We start from the raw sequence: 18,223 nt of genomic DNA, 5'->3' as shown, positions 1-18,223 counted from the left end.
CGCCGGGTTAAGACCAGAACTTTTCAGGAAGGTGATTTGGTGCTCCGGCTTATCCAGGATCAAACTGATATGCACAAGCTATCCCCACCTTGGGAAGGACCTTTTGTGGTCAGCGAGAATCTGAACAATGGGTCATACTACATTATCGATGTTCGAAACCACAAGGATTCACGCACGTCGGCGGAGGAGACCCGCCGGCCGTGGAATATTGCTCATCTTCAGCCTTACTATACCTGAGCCACAGGCTCTTCTGATGTACATATTTTGATAATATATATTATGATCAATATAATGAAGCTGCATCCCTGATAAAGCAGGGCCTCTGTCGTTTTCTCTTTAAATAATGAGTCTTCGGTCACTTGGGGGATTCCGACTTATTAAGCGAAGTTATGATTACCCTTTGATCCGGCTTATATGCCATGATTATCAAAATACCTCGTGGCTTGGCACCCAGGTTAAAGGGACCAAAGAGGGTATGTTGCAAAGCACAACTCAAACATAGGTGCCCATTGAGCACAGCTCAAAAATATTACTTGGGGGCTCTTTGTTCAACGGACAAGAGTTTTTATGACACTTGTAATAGGCTTAAAAGCCAGGCTTGGAAGCCAGGTGTGTTCACCTAAAAATCCGGGTTATCCTGCCTTTTTAAGTCTGCCACTCCGCCCAGGTAATCTTGGAATGACCCGCCGTACTTTTGACAAGTCAATCTTATACAGACCCTGAACTTGTCAGAGTTAAAACAACAATTGGTTATGTGAGGTCCGACTTATAAGGTTTGTATGAAGGTTTAACCCAGTGGCTGTGCGGCCCTTGAAAGCACTTGATTTTATGGCCTGGCAGCCTATGAAACGCCTTGTTATTTTTTGTTTTTATTGGAAAGTTTTTTGAGGATTATCTTTTACATGTTAAAAACCAATGAGGTTTCTAATGTTGCAAATATCCAGTGTTTATTAAACCCGGTCTGGCTTTGGACTACGAGTCGCCAGTATATGATAAGAAAATATCCGGTGTTTGTTAAAACCCGGCCTGGCTTTGGACTACAAGTCGCCAGTATATGATGAGAAAATATCCGGTGTTTGTTAAAACCCGGCCTAGCTTTGGACTATAAGTCGCCAGTACATGATGATATTGAATTACTTGGAAGCATTATGCTCTAAGGTTTGGGATATTACCCCTTCCAGCTTATGACATCATAAGCCGACAACATATGACAGTTGAGAAAGAGCATTGTTTGTTCAAATTTTTGGGTTGTCACCCTTAATACATTGGATGATAAGCCGGTAGTATAATCAAATATCAAAGGTATGATATATTTTATGATTACATATGGTTATGCTCAAACCGGCCCTGGTTATAAACTGTTTTAGTTACCAGTGGTTTTTGGGCATTATGACCCGTCCTGCGGTAAACCGCTAGGATATTTGTAATCTGTTTGTATGCAGGAACAGATTCAAATTGCTAAACACATAAGCACAAGTGGCAGATCCTAAATTGGCGGATTCATAGTATCACGCAAAACAAAATATGCGCGATGGCATAGCAGGTCAAGAGTTTAAGCTAGCCTATTACAAGGCATCTGATGGACCAACGAGACTACGTATTCATCAAAGTTATCAGTACAGCACTCCGGCTTATGATTGTTGGCGGTTTGAAGTTTTAGGATCTTCTCGCACCTCTTCTTCATCCTCAACTCCTTGCTTATCCATTAGCTGGAAGTCAGGCGTAGCCCAGTTGATACCGGTCAACGCTCTAAACACAGCTTCATCGTCAATAAGATTTGATGGATCAATGTCAGGGGCAAAGGTGTGCTTACGAATCAGAGGAATAAGATCTGCTGGCTCATGAACCGGCGCATCAATCTTCTTGTTGTCAGCATCATAAGCCGCGTGATATGAGGATAAGCTGGTTTCGTCAGCTAGTTTACTTGCTAACGGGCGCATAGCTCTTGCTATTTCTGCGAAGTCATCAGCACTGAAGTCCGATCCATCTTGTTTAACACTGGGATAGCCGTTGGCCAAATACCCGGGTCAAGATTGGCCTGCCATGCTTTGGCCCGGCTTAAAGCAGTTAAAGCGCCAGCTCTGGCAGCTCCCCGTTTTAAGTCGTCAATTCTTTTTGGCAGCACTGATAATTGCTTCAAAGTGCCTTGGATAAGTGTGGAAGGAGTTTTCTTGTGCATTGTAGCAGCAATGGTTCGTTGAGCACCGGTATATAACTGCTCTACAAGAGTGTAGACAGCTTTAAGCCAGACGCGCATATCTGAGCCTAACTTAACGCTCCGAGAGCCTGTATCAGTAAAATTATGGGTAAACCTGCAGCCGTTTATCATATGATTGCTACGAGGCAAGGGAGACATGTTCTTACCAAAGATGCCTGATGACATAATGTTGATTTGTTGCTTTAAACCGGATAACTCTTCAGTCACCGGTTTAAGCGCGGTTTCAGCTTCTTCTGCTCTCTTCAATAGAGCTGCTTTCTCAGTTTCCCAGCCAGCTTTCTCAGAGTTGAAGTTCTGTTTTAACTGCTCAATAGTTTCCAAAGCAGATTTTAGTTCTGACTTGGTGGATGTTTCCGATTGCTGAGTTTTGATGTTGGCCTTAAGATCATTAAGCTGTGAGTATTTTTCAGCCAATTCAGCCTGTAACATCAGCACACACAGACAAGGTTACAGTTATGACTACTCTTTGAAGTCCCAAGCACAATACATGTATTACTCTTGGCACTTGGGGGCTAATGTATATTGCTCTTTTGAACAACCAAAATTTTGAAAGTCCCAAGCACAATACAAGTATTATCCTTGGCACTTGGGGGCTAATGCATATTGCTTTGTTCCAAGCTATAATTATAACCCGGGCAAATGATGTCAGCCGGCTTATTAAGTCTACAGTTTGGGTTGTTAAATTTCAACAAATGATAAGTCTCAGCTTAACATAATTGTTAAGCCGATCCTCGGGGGCTACGGATGCAATGTTTATTTGTATTATTCAAAAGTCCAGGCTTAACATAATTGTTAAGCCGAACCTTGGGGGCTACATATGCAGAGTCGAAGTACTATTATCACAAGACCGGCTACTGAGTTTTATCTATGCAATTATTGAAGTTCACCGCACATTTTATTCTATCATGTCCAGTAAACTTGGCGGCTAAGGAAAATATACTTATATGAAAGGGATTGCAATATTTACCTCATAATGTTCCTTCATCAAGTTCACTAAGCCGGCTTCGAAGGCACGACAGGTATATAGGCGATTCAAATAGCCGGAATGGAGGTCTTGGGCACTGAAATGAGTATAACTCTCTAGGTCTACTTTCCACTTGCCTTTATCTTCATCAGAAAGTTCTTCTTTGGCGTTGTGCCTGGATAAGGTAGTAGGACGAGCCGGAGTTGTGAAACCATGGCCAGTAATGGTGACATCATCATCTTTTTCCTCCGCCGGCTTAACAGGACTGGTTGTCCTGATAGGACTTGGCAGATTAGCATCAGACGGGTTATCATTCATTGGGTCAATATCAACATTATGATCTTGTGGTGGCAAATCGTCAACAATGTTGTCAGCGATTGGCTGAGAAAGCTCTGGTTGTTGTTTTTCGGCTGAGGTGGATTGGGATCATTGGCCGGCTTATTCAGTTTCGCCTTCTTACTGGGTTTAGCTTGGCCCCTGAAAAACAAGAAATAAAAAGAAATCAAGGTGATGACCAAGCACATAAATTAGAGTAGCTGAAAATAGTCTTACCCAGGAACTGTCTTGAAAGCTGGAATTTGTGTTCCTGTTGACTCGCTAGGGGAGGAATGAGAAGTCCCCTGATAGTTTGAATCAGACGGGTTAAGAGGTTGTTGAAAATAACCCGCTTTGGGGTAAAGTATGTCAGAAATATGTAAGACCTCTGGACGGCGTTTGCGTAATGGAGTGTTTGGTAACCCGGAAGAAGTAATCATGTTGCCGCTATGCCGGGTCATTCGGCGAGCTTCATGTTGTTGTCTCTCAAAAGAAAGTTTGGATCCAAGTGAGCTAGAGGGTGATAAAATCTTACTTTCCGGCTTTCTTGACGGGTTTTCTGTGTTGGCAGAGGTTCTGAGCCGGAGGAAAGAATAATTACCTCTGCGTCACCTGCACGGCTAGCCTCTGCGTCATCCTGGTAACAATCATTGTCAATGAGATGTATGAAAAAAGAGCCAAGTGAATCATGTTCTACCACTGAGTCATGAATATCATCGTCATCGTCAATGTTTAACTCGACAGATTCGGCGTTCTTCTTTTTGGAAGGTTTCTTGTTGACCTTGGTTTTGACACGAGGTGCTTTGGCCGGCTTATCTTGTGGTTTCCTCTTCCAAAATGGATCATCAGCCTGTTAAGATTCGAAAGATCATAAAGAGCATATTAAGAATGAGGATTAACTAGGAGTTGAGCAATTCTTACGGCTGGTGGTTTGTTGACGGTGCAGAAAGGACTAAGTCCAGTTTTGCTGCACTCTTTCACAGGCTCATTCAACAGTTTTTTGGTGGCTTCAGTAACTTCAGCTTCAGTTAGCTGAATATCACAATGGTGCTGAGGATCTTTAACATCACTAGTATATTTGCACATTAAGACGGGGCGGCGGCTTAATGGCAAGATACCCCAAGACAACCAACACCGGAAAAAATCAACGCCAGTTAAGCCGTTGGCCATAAAGGCTCGAAGCTTTGAGAAGGCAGGTGCATACTTAGCCCGTTCCTTTGCATCAAGACGTTGGGGAAGTGGGTGGTTGTTGTTAATCCGGTGCTCACGGTAACCCGGCAGAGGATTTTCACCAGTTGGAGAGGTATCTTTAACATAGAACCAAGTCTGGTTCCAGTCTTTGGGGTGGCTATGCAGCTTGGCGTGAGGAAAACTGACATCTTTCCTCTTCTGAATAATGACTCCACCAAGTTCTTGGCATGGCCCATCAACAAATTCAGTCTGGCGGTTTAAATAATAGAATTCCCTGAACAGATCAACCGTAGGCTCTTCTTGAAGATAGGCTTCACAGAATACTTGAAAGTTGCAAATATTAGACACGGAGTTGGGTCCGATGTCTTGAGGATGCATTTGGAGGAAATGAAGCACATCACGGAAAAAATTTGAGCCGGCAGGGCTGAACCCCCGACCCAGGTGATCAGTAAAAATGATTACTTCTCCTTCTTTGGGTTGAGGAGGAACTTCATCACCAGGAGCTCTCCAGTGGATATCCTCCTTTCTGGCTAAGGCGCCAGTGGCAACATAATTTTTTAGTTCTACCTCGGTAACTCGGGATTTGACCCAATTGCAAGAAGTATATGTCTTAGCCATTTCTGAAAAAAAATATTACGCCGGTTTAAGGTCACATGCTTCAGCCGGCTTATGATTCAAGGACAAACAATAATGAAGCACGACTAGGTATTAAGCCGGAGCGTGATATCACAAGATTACTGAAAGACTATTGGCGGCTTAAGAGTGGACTAATGATACCTGGCGGGTTACTATTTTTCAATTAAGCCGCCTATACCAATGTTGAAGGAGCAGATCTACAGATGAAGCAAAATGGCTAAGTGTTCAGAAAAACAGTTTTCACAGATTGATGCGATAATTTTGGATCTGCGGCGCATCAGATAAATGGAAAATATTTAGACCTAAATTACGGTGCTTGAGTAATTCCTAAGATCCAGACGAGTTTTTCGTTTGACAGGAGATGCCCTGATGGTGAAAGTAAGTACTATGAACATTAGCGCGCAGGAAAGACACCAAGCTCAAGTCAAAAAGGAGTGCTATAGCAAAGAACGAGGAAGAACTTTGATGAACTCTGTCGAAACCCTAATGGATCTATATGGAAAGGAAGAAGAAGGACTAACCGGGCTTGTTGAGCAGCGGAGGTGCGCGGATGAAATCTGGACCGAACAGGTTGATGCAGGGGCCGTCGTTGGAGCAAAGGTGAAGGTTGGCGGCGGCGGCGGAGCTTGCGTGCTAGGGCGTCGCGAGGAAGAAGACAAGACGAAGAGGCACGGGGGGGGGGGGGATTGAAAGGGACCCCTGGCCCTATTTATAAGGCAAATGGATAAATGACAAGTGCGGGAATTGAGGAGGCCAAAAAACGGATATGTGACAGTGCAGACGCCTCGATTTGCGGAGATTCATTAAAAATGAGGAGATGCATTAAAGATTTTGGCTTTGTATAAAATAAATTACAGGTGACGTCACGGCAGGTTATCATGGTTCCAGAGGATGACATCATGGCGAGTTGCCAGTTTTTGCGAAGGTAATGAAGAAGGCATTTTTCCAAGTGTTGAAGATTGATGTGAACAAGTTCAAATCAACCTGAGGCCTAATGTTGGGGATATAACTATTGAGTTAACCCTCCCAGGAGGGGCCGGGTTAACTCTTGGCGACTCACAAGACAAAGCCCATGAAGGAACTGAAGATGGCGGTTCATGATGGTGACTTATGAAGAGCCCAAGGCCCAAGGGTGGCTTAAGGCCCGTAGGTATAAACCGCCATATGTGTATGACTTGTATTATAAGGCAATTGTAGTTAAGTCACCGGGCCGGATACGTTTATAAGCCGGCCGGGACTCTTGAAGCCACCAGGCGTCAACCTGTATATATAAAGGGACGACCCGGCGGCGATTTAAGGACAAGAGACAATAGATATAAAGCTAGGTCAAGCGTATTCGCTCCCTGGTAATCGAAACACAAGCAATACCACCTCAAACTGGACTAGTCCTTTACCTTTACCGCAAGGGGCCGAACCAGTATAAACTCCTTGTGTCCTTTGTCCCGTTGAAACCCCTTCAAGCTAATCTCGTTGCGATGGCTCCATGACTAAGTCCTCACACTAGGACATCTGCCGTGACAATCCCACGACAAAAGCCGTGTGTCCACTAAACCGTGTTCGATGCACCCCCCCACCCCTCTGCCACGCACGCGATTTGAGTCGTGCGTTCTGATTGGCCGGAACCCAAACCCCACGGATCGTACGCCTGGACCGTTGGATTCTCCTTGATCGCGCGGCGATCCTCATCCCTTTCGACAACACATGTACATGTTTTCAAATAGCCCCTCCCAAAAAATGGTTTCAAATATCACACGGTTCACACATGAAAGCCGTGTGCCTACCAAACCATGGCCGATGCCCCCCCTCGCTGCGCGTGCGATCTGAGTCGTGCGTTCTGATTGGCCAGAACCCAAACCCCACGGATCGTACGTCTGCACCGTTGGATGCTCCTAGATCGAACGGCAATCCTCATCCCTTTCGACAGGAAATGCAGTCCGGCTAGGAATTGATTTATATGCAAACATGCACAGTAAATGCCAAAAAATGTCTTACATATAGCACACGAGACCTGAAATGCGCCAGCAAATCAAAACCGTGGTAAAATTGTGATTGGTTTACGTGCGAAAAATTTAGATGAGAAGCGATGAACTCACGTCTTCATTTCAAAATTAGTACGTCTTCATTTCAAACGAAATTATTCTGTTTGTGCACACGAGTGCTTAGAGGCAACCGTTTGCATAGGCCTTTCCGCGCGCGCGGCTACCGGGGATATTTTTCACCCTTTTCGCCTAGGCCGCCAACACCCCCCTACCGTCCGCCCGCGTTTCACTCAACTAGTCCACCCAATCTCCTTCGCCAGCTCGCCCCTCCCCCAGATCCACAGCAGAACCCTCACCGGCGCCGCCGTGCTCACCTCGGCCGTATGCCCGCTCTTCGGCGTCAAGCCTACCTCCACTGCCGTTCCCAACATGCGGCGGCCCACGCCTCACCGTCTTCGTTTGCTCGCCAGCCACCCTCGAGCATATCGATGCAGTAACCCTCGCCTCTCCTGTGGTCCGGCCGGGTTTGCATTAAGAAGCCTGTTAGTTAGTGCTCCATCGCGGTGAGGCATATTTCCTCGCAATCCCTCTTCCAATTTCGTTCTGTATGTTCCCAAATTGGCTATAAATAACGGAGAGCGTATATATGTTCATTATCTACCTTCCTTACTACATATAAGCTGTATTTGTTCCAATAAGTTACTGCCTATTTACAGATCGCGGGCACCCGAGTCACACGAACTTGAAAAATTAGCCGTACATTTTCTAAATTATTGCATGGCATGTTTAGAAAGCTTGATACCAAGTTGTTAGTTTTATGCTTATTCTCCTTCCTGAGTTTCGCACGTGTTCTCTGTAGATGCCGAGTAGCAGCGACAGCACTCACTCAAGGCATGTATCTTCATCTGATTCGGACAACCCTAGGTCTTCAGCAGATTGTGAGGGATCAAGTAGTCTTGAACGGGATAGAGCTGCAGCAATTACCCTTCCGGTCAGGACACGGAGGAACGCTCCAAGGAAGCCCACACACCAGCCTAAAGGTGTATATGAAGTAACCGAGATTGATTTAAAGTCTTGGGCTCCAACTAAACCAGATAAAGCACGCGTGAGGTTCAGGAGTGTGTGTGGATTTGTTGGCAGGGCAAGGCTCAACATTAATCTGCCGGGATTTCAAAAGGCTGACACAGAAACACGGCGAAGGATAGTCCGGGAGATCATGGATCACTTCAACGTTCCATAGCAGTGGAGAATGCAGGTGGAACACGCTGCACTGAAGAAGGCTAGGGATGCTTGGAGAAACTGGAAGCACGTTCTATACAAGAAGTACTTGAGTGAAGGCAAGGACCCAATCCGCGCATACCCCCAAATTACAAAGGCATACTAGGCAGAATTCAAAAGGGTCAGGGCAACTCCAGAGTTTGCTGCGAAGAGCTTCAAGCAATCGGAACTTCAGAAGAAGAACATACACCCCCACCATATGGGTGTGGCAGGATACTACGGCATGAAACTAATATGGGAACAAGAGGACAAAGAAGCAGTAGCGGCGGGTGGGAGTCCGGCATTTAGTGAAATCAAGGGCGAATGCGCCAGAGACTACTTGCGGGCACGTGCAAAGAGGCGTGATGACGGAACTTATTACTTTGAAAACACACATGACGCCAAACTGTATGAAGTGATGGTAGAGGCTTCCAAGATCCCTGGAAGGTTCTACAGGAACTCAGGGCCATGTGACAATCTGTCCATTGCTCTTGACACAAAAGAGCCCCCTGGCCATGCAAGGGGTATAGGCGTTAATGTCCCGCTCAAGAGGGCTTTCACACTCAGCAAAGAAGAGAGGCTCAGCATGAAAAAAGCGAGGAGTGAAATGAAGCAGAATGCATTGTTTGAAAAGTTGAAGAAGGAGATTCATCCGGCTGTTCGAAAGGATGTTGAGGAGTCAATGATGATGATGCAGAAGACTCTAACACTGACAGATAGCCAGCAGATGGGAGGGGAGGCGGGCATGGATGATGCTGCTTATTGTGCGACAACACTGCATAAGAGTAGCTGTGCATCAGCTGACCCCAGCGACACTGAGATTGCAGCTGCTCGTGATGATGCTATATATGATCTATCTGGAATGAAAGACAGATTGAAGGGCGTGCTTACACATTATGAAGGTACATTAAAATGTGCAACAGCCTGGGTTTGCCCACGCTTCTTGGAAGATGGCCTCTTCTTGGACAATGTGTCATTGAAGCCGGGCTGTGGGAAGTGCTACGTGACTAAAGTAAAGCCTGGATTCAATGAATCTGCCCTGAACAATGTCCTAGGAGACTTCGATGAGCAAAGGACCTTGGGAGAAACACTGTTACATCAAATCCAGTGGCCACGAAAGGAAATAGAGTTCATCAATGAGATTCCTGAAGCCCCGCCAGGAGCAACCACAGTCGCCCCTCAACCGGTGACGCTCTCCTTGCCAGAGCAGCTCTCGCGGGCTGATGCATCAAACTGTGATCAGCCGGACCGACTTTGTGGCGTACAGGCCATGTCATCCTTCGCCCCAAAGCAGCCAGTGGCAAGGCCTACAACTGCTGATGACGCACCACCGGTTCAGTTGCCGGCGGCTGAAGCAGCGGGGGGAGACCCAGCTGCAGCACATGCTCAGCAGACCAACCTGGTGGAACAGACTGCTAAGCTGTCTGATGCTTCGGAACCGCCTGCTAAGCAGTCTGTAGGTCCAGAACCGACTGCTCATCAGTCCGTCGGTCCGCAGGCGCGTGATCAGCATACCAATGCGTCAGCACTTCCTGCTCAGCAAACCAACGTGTTGGCACGGCCTCCTTAGCACACCGACAAGTTGGCACCACCTGCGCAGAAACCCGACATAGCTTCAATGCATGGTCAGCAGTCCGATGCATCTGCTCCTACAGCCCAGCAGTCCGTCACTGCAGCACCGCCAGCTCAGCGGTCCGACATAGATAAACAGTCTGCTAAGAAGTCCGTCCAAGCTTCACCGTCTGCTCGGCAGTCTACCGTGCAGGCAACCAGACGTACCAAGAAGGAAGTGGCCAAAAAGGCTACACCCACGACCACGAGGAAGCGCAGCGGGAAAGTGAAGAGGAAAGAGAACGATTACCTCTTATTTAAAGCACTCATCTCCCAGAACCAAATTAACAGCAGCTTGTTCGAATCGGGGAGTAATATTATTTCTGACGCCATGGATGATGAAGAAGTAGAATTGTTGCTTGCTAAAAGAAAAGCAGACGTACTTGAAGCACGCAATTACGTTCATGGTCAGCCATTTCTTGTTGGCGAATACTTTGATAAGTGCAGCTCCAGTTGCTGCGAGTTACATGAATATTGCATGGATCAAATGTCAGAAGGTCATCACCATTTGCTAGTCCACTACAACAGAGATCATTTCTGACACGATGCTGGTTCCATCATTGTGAGTTTTGAGGACTTACATCTCTTCTTCAACTTCAACGTGCACAATGCCACTCTTGTTAGATGCGTGATTTTGTAAGTACTTAACAAACTCTGATCAACTTCTCCATACAAGGCTGTAAATGATAAACAACTAACTGCATTTTATTCTTCTCAGGGGATTGAACGCGCAGAGAAGACAAAGTGAGAGTGTGTATTTCATAGATCCTGCATTAGCAAATGGCACAACATTACATGAAAAGGACCGACGGGACTGGGCCCTTAACACGGTCGTCCGTATCTTCGAAAACACGTCTCATGCAGAATCATTTCTCTGGACATATCATGAAGGGTAAGTCAAGTAAACAACCACACATACAATGATTGTCTTTCAGATTTCGACATCATTCGTAAGTTCATGGCTTTCTTAATATGTAGCAATCATTGGATATGGGTATTCATTGTTCCAAACAAGAACACTGTTTACTACATCGATTCTCTCAGAGATTCAACAAACGCTCAGGATCTGACGCATCTTCAGCAATTCTTGGATAGGTATTGAATTCTATGATGTTGAAATTAATTTGCATTCATATCTGGTTCAATAATTGATGTTGTCAAAATTCATCATCATTTGCAGTGCGCTCGCATTGTGGGAAACTAAAACAGGGAACCTGTTCAAGAGGAAACTACCTCTGTAGCACGAGATCGTTTCTCCGGTAACACACCGAAATCCATTATTTTCGGAAAATTTATCCAACAGTCTGCAAATACCTTTCCTTATGCTAGTCAAATGTTCAAGCTTCTAAATAAACCGTCGATGATACACAGCAGATCGCAAATGATTCGCAGCGCTACTACATGTGTGTAGGTTCTCCGAAACCATTTGTGATATCGCGTCATCGCACACGAGAACTGGGAGTAAACCGTGCCCAATGCAAAATACAGTCCCAGTCGTATTTTTTTCAGGAAACGTGTGGGATCCCAAACGAAAAGCACACGTCACTCTTGCGGCAACCGTCGGTGATACCTAACAAATCACAAACGGTCTGCAGGACTTGTATGTGTGCGAAGGGGCTCCTGAACCGTTTTTGATAGAACATTATCGCAGATGGTAATTGTTGGAAAACGTGTGTGATGGAGTCTAGCATGGCCGACTGGTTACGCAGAAAACTCGTGTGTGATAGGGCACAAATCACACACAATTCATATGTTGGCCCGTGTGCCTTACATACTGTTTCCCAAACGGTTCATTACGACAGACCGTACGGTTTCACTGCGTCATTGGAAACGCTTAATCACCGATACCACACGTGCGAAAGAATTTAGTGTGTGCTGCATCGCACACGATTACATTTTGGAAGGCCTCTGGATCACTATTCCATATCCCCGACGGTTTCTGGGTCATGTGGGAAGGACCCGCTATCGCACACACTCACTTGGCGACGGTTTCGAAGGCCGTCGCGGAAAGGGGTAAAAAACCGTTTGTTTAGGACCGACGCGCACCAGTGGTGGTCAAAACCTTCGGGAGATTATATAATGAATTTTTACCAACCAAAAGAAGTATCGTGCAAGAAAACGGAGTCCAGAGGGCAAACGAGGTGTCCACGAGGCAGGGGCGCGCCCAGGGCGGTAGGGCGCGCCCTCCACCCTCATGGATGCCTTGTGTCCTTCCCGGACTGCTTCTTATTTTTCTATTTTTCTAAATATTCCAAAACGGAGAAAAATTGCCATTAGAACTATTTTTCAGTCGGTTTACTTACCGTACCACATACCTATTCCTTTTCAGAGCTTGAAACATTCCGGAAAGTGTCCCTTATGTATTCCTCCGGGGTTACGGTTTCAATAACATTGGTTTCAACATTTATTGGATTACCTGAGATGTAATGTTTGATTCTTTAACCGTTCACCACCTTCGGATTTGTGCCTTTGAAGTTGTTGATTTTTATGGCACCGGAACGATAGACCTCCTCGATAACGTAAGGACCTTCCCATTTAGAGAGGAGTTTTCCTGGAAAAAATCTTAAATGAGAGTTGTATCACAAAACATAATCACCTACATTAAACTCACGCTTTTGTATCCTTTTGTCATGCCATCTTTTAACTTTTTCTTTCAACAGTTTCGCATTCTCATAGGCCTGGGTTCTCCACTCATCAAGTGAGCTAATGCCAAATAGTCTCTTCTCACCGGCAAGTTTGAAATCATAATTGAGCTCTCTAATGGATCAATATGCCTTATGTTCTAGTTCGAGAGGTAAGTGACATGCTTTTCCATAAACCATTTTATACGGAGACATACCCATAGGATTTTTATATGCAGTTCTATAGATCCATAATGCATCATCAAGTTTCTTGGACCAATTCTTTCTAGATCTATTAATAGTCTTTTGCGAAATTAATTTAACCTCTCTATTACTCAGTTCTACTTGACCACTAGACTGTGGGTGGTATGGAGATGCAATTCTATGATTAACATAATACTTAGCAAGCATTTTACGAAAAGCACCATGAATAAAATGTGAACCACCATCAGTCATTAAGTATCTAGGGACTCCAAACCTCAGAAAAATAACTTCTTTCAGCATCTTAATAGAGGTGTTATGATTAGCACTACTAGTTGGAATAGTTTCTACCCACTTAGTAACGTAATCAACTGCAACTAAAATATGTGTATACCCATTAGAGGAAGGAAACGGTCCCATATAATCAAAGCTCCAAACATCAAATGGTTCAACAACAAGTGAATAGTTCATAGGCATTTCTTGACGTCTACTAATATTACCAATTATTTGACATTCATCACAAGACAAGACAAACTTGCGGGCATCTTTGAAGAGAGTAGGCCAATAATAACCGGATTGCAATACCTTATGTGCAGTTCTATATCCAGCGTGGTGTCCTCCATAAGCCTCGGAGTGACACTTGCGTAGGATCTGTTCCTGTTCATTCTCAGGTACACAACGTCTAATAACACCATCTACTCCTTCTTTATAAAGGTGTGGGTCATCCCAGAAGAAATGTCTTAAATCATAGAAAAACTTTTTCTTTTGCTGGTATGTGAAACTAGGCGGTATAAATTTAGCAACAATGTAATTAGCATAATCAGCATACCATGGAGCAGTACGAGAAGCATTTATGACAGTAAATTGTTCATCAGGAAAACTATCATCAATAGGGAGTGGGTCATCAAGAACATTTTCTAACCTACACAAGTTGTCTGCAACAGGGTTCTCTACTCCTTTCCTATCAATAATATGCAAATCAAATTCTTGTAGCAAGAGAACCCATCTAATAAGTCTAGGCTTAGCATCTTTGTTTTCCATAAGGTATTTAATAGCAGCATGATCATTGTGAACAATTACTTTAGAATCAACAATATTAGGTCTGAACTTATCACAAGCAAATACAACTGCTAAAAATTCCTTTTCAGTAGTAGCATAATTTCTCTGGGCACTGTCTAGAGTTTTACTAGCATATTGGATAACATTTAATTTCTTATCAACTCTTTGTCCTAGAAAAACAACTACATCATAATCACTAGCATCACACATAATTTTAAAGGGTAAATTCCAATCAGGTGGCTGAACAATAGGTGCAGAAATCAAGGCTTTCTTAAGTATTTCAAATGCTTCTACACAATCATGATGAAAGACAAAAGGAACATATTTTTGTAAGAGATTAGTTAGAGGCCTATAAATTTTTGAGAAGTCTTTAATGAACCTCCTATAAAAACCAGCATGACCAAGGAAACTTCTTATACCTTTAATGTCCTTAGGACACGGCATCTTTTCAATAGCATCAACTTTAGCTGTATCAACTTCAATACCTCTTTCAGAAATTTTATGTCCCAAGACAATACCTTCATTAACCATAAAGTGGCACTTCTCCCAATTCAAGACAAGATTAGTTTCTCCACATCTCTGCAAAACTCGATCAAGGTTGCTTAAGCAATCATCAAAAGAAGTTCCATACACGGAGAAATCATCCATGAAAACCTCAACAATCTTTTCACAAAAGTCAGAGAATATAGCACTCATCTTTGAAAGGTAGCAGGTGCATTACATAAACCAAAAGGCATACGTCTATAAGCAAATGTACCGAAAGGGCAAGTAAAAGTGGTCTATTCCTGATCCTCTTTTGACACAGGTATTTGAGAGAAACCAGAATAACCGTCTAGAAAGCAAAATTGTGTATGTTTGGATAATCTTTCTAGCATTTGATCAATAAAAGGTAAAGGGTAATGATCTTTTCTAGTAGCTTTATTTAATTTGCGGAAGTCAATTACCATTCTATAACCTGTAACAATTCTTTGTGGGATCAATTCATCTTTAACATTAGGAACAACAGTAATACCTCCCTTCTTAGGGACACAATGGACATGACTTACCCACTGACTATAAGCAACAGGATAAATCATACCTGCCTCCAGAAGCTTTAGTATTTCATTTCTTACCACTTCTTTCATCTTAGGATTTAACCGTCGTTGGTGATGAACAACCGGCTTAGCGTCTTTCTCCAATTTTATTTTGTGCTGGCATAGATTGGGACTAATGCCCTTAAGATTATCAAGAGTATATCCAATAGCAGCACGGTGCTTCTTCAGAGTTTTCAATAATTTCTCTTCTTCCTGCTCTGAAAGATTAGCACCAATAATAAAAGGATATATCTTCTTTTCATCAAGATAAGCATATTTAAGAGTATCAGGTAATGGTTTAAGCTCAAACACGGGATCACCCTTGGGTGGCGGAGGATCCCCTAGAATTTCAATAGGCAAGTTGTGTTTCAAAATAGGTCCCTGTTTATAGAATACTTCATCTATTTTCCTTCTTTCATTCATAAACATATCGTTTTCATGGTCAAGCAAATATTGTTCTAAATGATCATTAGGAGGCATGGCAATAGAAGCAAGACCAATAATTTCATATTTACTAGGCAATTCTTTATCATGGGGTTGTCTATGAAATTTAGCAAAACTAAAATCATGAGACATATCCCCTAAACCAACAGTAACAATATCCTTTTCACAATCTATCCTAGCATTAACAGTATTCAAGAAGGGTCTACCAAATATAATGGGACAAAAGTCATCTTGTGGGGAACCAAGAACAAGAAAATCAATAGGATAATTAATTTTCCCACACAAGGCTTCAACATCTCTAACAATCCCAATTGGTGAAATAGTATCTCTATTGGCAAGCTTAATAGTAACATCAATACCTTCTATTTCAGCAGGTGCAATATCATGCACAATTTCTTTGTATAAGGAATGAGGTATTGCACTCGCACTAGCACCCATATCACATAAGCCATGATAATAATGATCTCCTATTTTAACAGAGACAACAGGCATGCCAACAACAGGTCTATGTTTACCTTTAGTATCGGATCTAGTAATTCTAGCAGCTTCATCACAGAAGTAAATAACATGCCCATCAATATTATCGTCCAAGAGATCCTTAACCATAGCAATACTAGGTTACTCTTACGAACCACAGTTGAAGCTTTAGCATGATCCTTTATTCTAACATAGAAAGGTGGTTTCTCAATATAAGCGGTAGGAACAATAGGATCAACATTATAAGTAATAGTCTTTTCTTCAACCTTAATAGGTTCTACAACTTTTACTTCAACGAGAGGATGATATTTAAACCACTTATCCTTAGGGAGATCAACATGAGTAGCAAATGATTCACATAAAGAAGCTACTATCTCAGAGTCAAGTCCATATTTAGTGCTAAATTCACGAAAAGCATCGGTATCCATAAAAGATTTAACACAATCAAACTTAGGTGTTATACCTGACTCCTTACCTTCATCGAGTTCCCAATCTTCAGAGTTGCGTTTAATTTTTTCCAATATATCCCATCTGAATTCAATAGTCTTCATCATAAAAGAACCAGTACAAGAAGTATCGAGCATGGAGCAATTATTGAGAGAAAGCCGAGCATAAAAATTTTGAATAATAAATTCTCTTGAGAGCTCATGATTGGGGCATGAATATAACATTGACTTAAGCCTCCCCCAAGCTTGAGTGATACTTTCTCCTTCGCGAGGCCAACAATTATATATATAATTACGATCACGATGAACCAGATGCATAGGATAAAACTTTGATGAAATTCCAATTTCAGTCGGTTGTAGTTCCATGATCCAATATCATCACATAGCCTAAACCATGTCAATGCCTTTCCCTTCAAAGATAAAGGGAAGACCTTCTTCTTGATAACATCCTTGGGCATACCTGCAAGCTTAAATAATCCACAAACTTCATCCACATAGATTAGGTGCATATCGGGATGTAATGTTCCATCTCCTGTAAAAGGATTAGCTAGCAGTTTCTCTATCATACCCGAAGCAATTTCAAAGTAAATATTTCCAGTAGGTTCAGTAGGTTGGGGAGCAACTCTTTGCTATACTGGTCAGGGTGAAGATACCCTAAACAAGCCCCTCAAAGGATTATTTTCCATAGTAACAAGTGACTGTAAATTTCAGCACACTATATAAATTTTTCCTTACAAAATTCCACCTACCAAAGGCGCTTCACTCCCCGGCAACGGCTCCAGAAGAGTCTTGATGACCCACAAGTATAGGGGATCTATCGTTTTAGATAAGTAAGAGTGTCGAACCCAGCGAGGAGCAAAAGGAAATGACAAGCAGTTTTCAGTAAGGTATTTTCTGCGAGCACTAAAATTATCGGTAACAGATAGTTTTATGATAAGATAATTTGTAACTGGTAACAAGTAACAAAAGTAAATAAGGTGCAGCAAGGTGGCCCAATCCTTTTTGTAGCAAAGGACAAGCCTGGACAAACTCTTATATAAAGGAAAGTGCTCCCGAGGACACATGGGAATTATCGTCAAGCTAGTTTTCATCATGCTCATATGATTCGCATTCGTTACTTTGATAATTTGATATGTGGGTGGACCGGTGCTTGGGTACTGCCCTTCCTTGGACAAGCATCCCACTTATGATTAATCCCCCTCGCAAGCATCCGCAACTACAAAAGAAGAATTAAGGTAAACCTAACCATAGCATGAAACATATGGATCCAAATCAGCCCCTTACGAAGCAACGCATAAACTAGGGATTAAGCTTTTGTCACTCTAGCAACCCATCATCTATGTATTACTTCCAAATGCCTTCCCCTAGGACCAAACAATGGTGAAGTGTCATGTAGTCGACGTTCACATAACACCACTAGAGGAAAGACAACATACATCTCATCAAAATATTGAACGAATACCAAATTCACATGACTACTTATAACAAGACTTCTCCCATGTCCATAGGAACAAATGTAACTACTCACAAATCATATTCATGTTCATAATCAGAGGGGTATTAATGTGCATAAAGGATCTGAACATATAATCTTCCACCGAATAAACCAACTAGCATCAACTACAAGGAGTAATCAACACTACTAGCAACCCACAGGTACCAATCTGAGATTTTGAGACAAAGATCGGATACAAGAGATGAACTAGGGTTTGAGAGGAGACGGTGCTGGTG

The sequence above is a fragment of the Aegilops tauschii genome, chromosome 6 (assembly GCF_002575655.3).
Source record: "Aegilops tauschii subsp. strangulata cultivar AL8/78 chromosome 6, Aet v6.0, whole genome shotgun sequence".
Taxonomy (NCBI): Eukaryota; Viridiplantae; Streptophyta; class Magnoliopsida; order Poales; family Poaceae; genus Aegilops; species Aegilops tauschii.
This window is presented reverse-complemented; position numbering follows the sequence as displayed.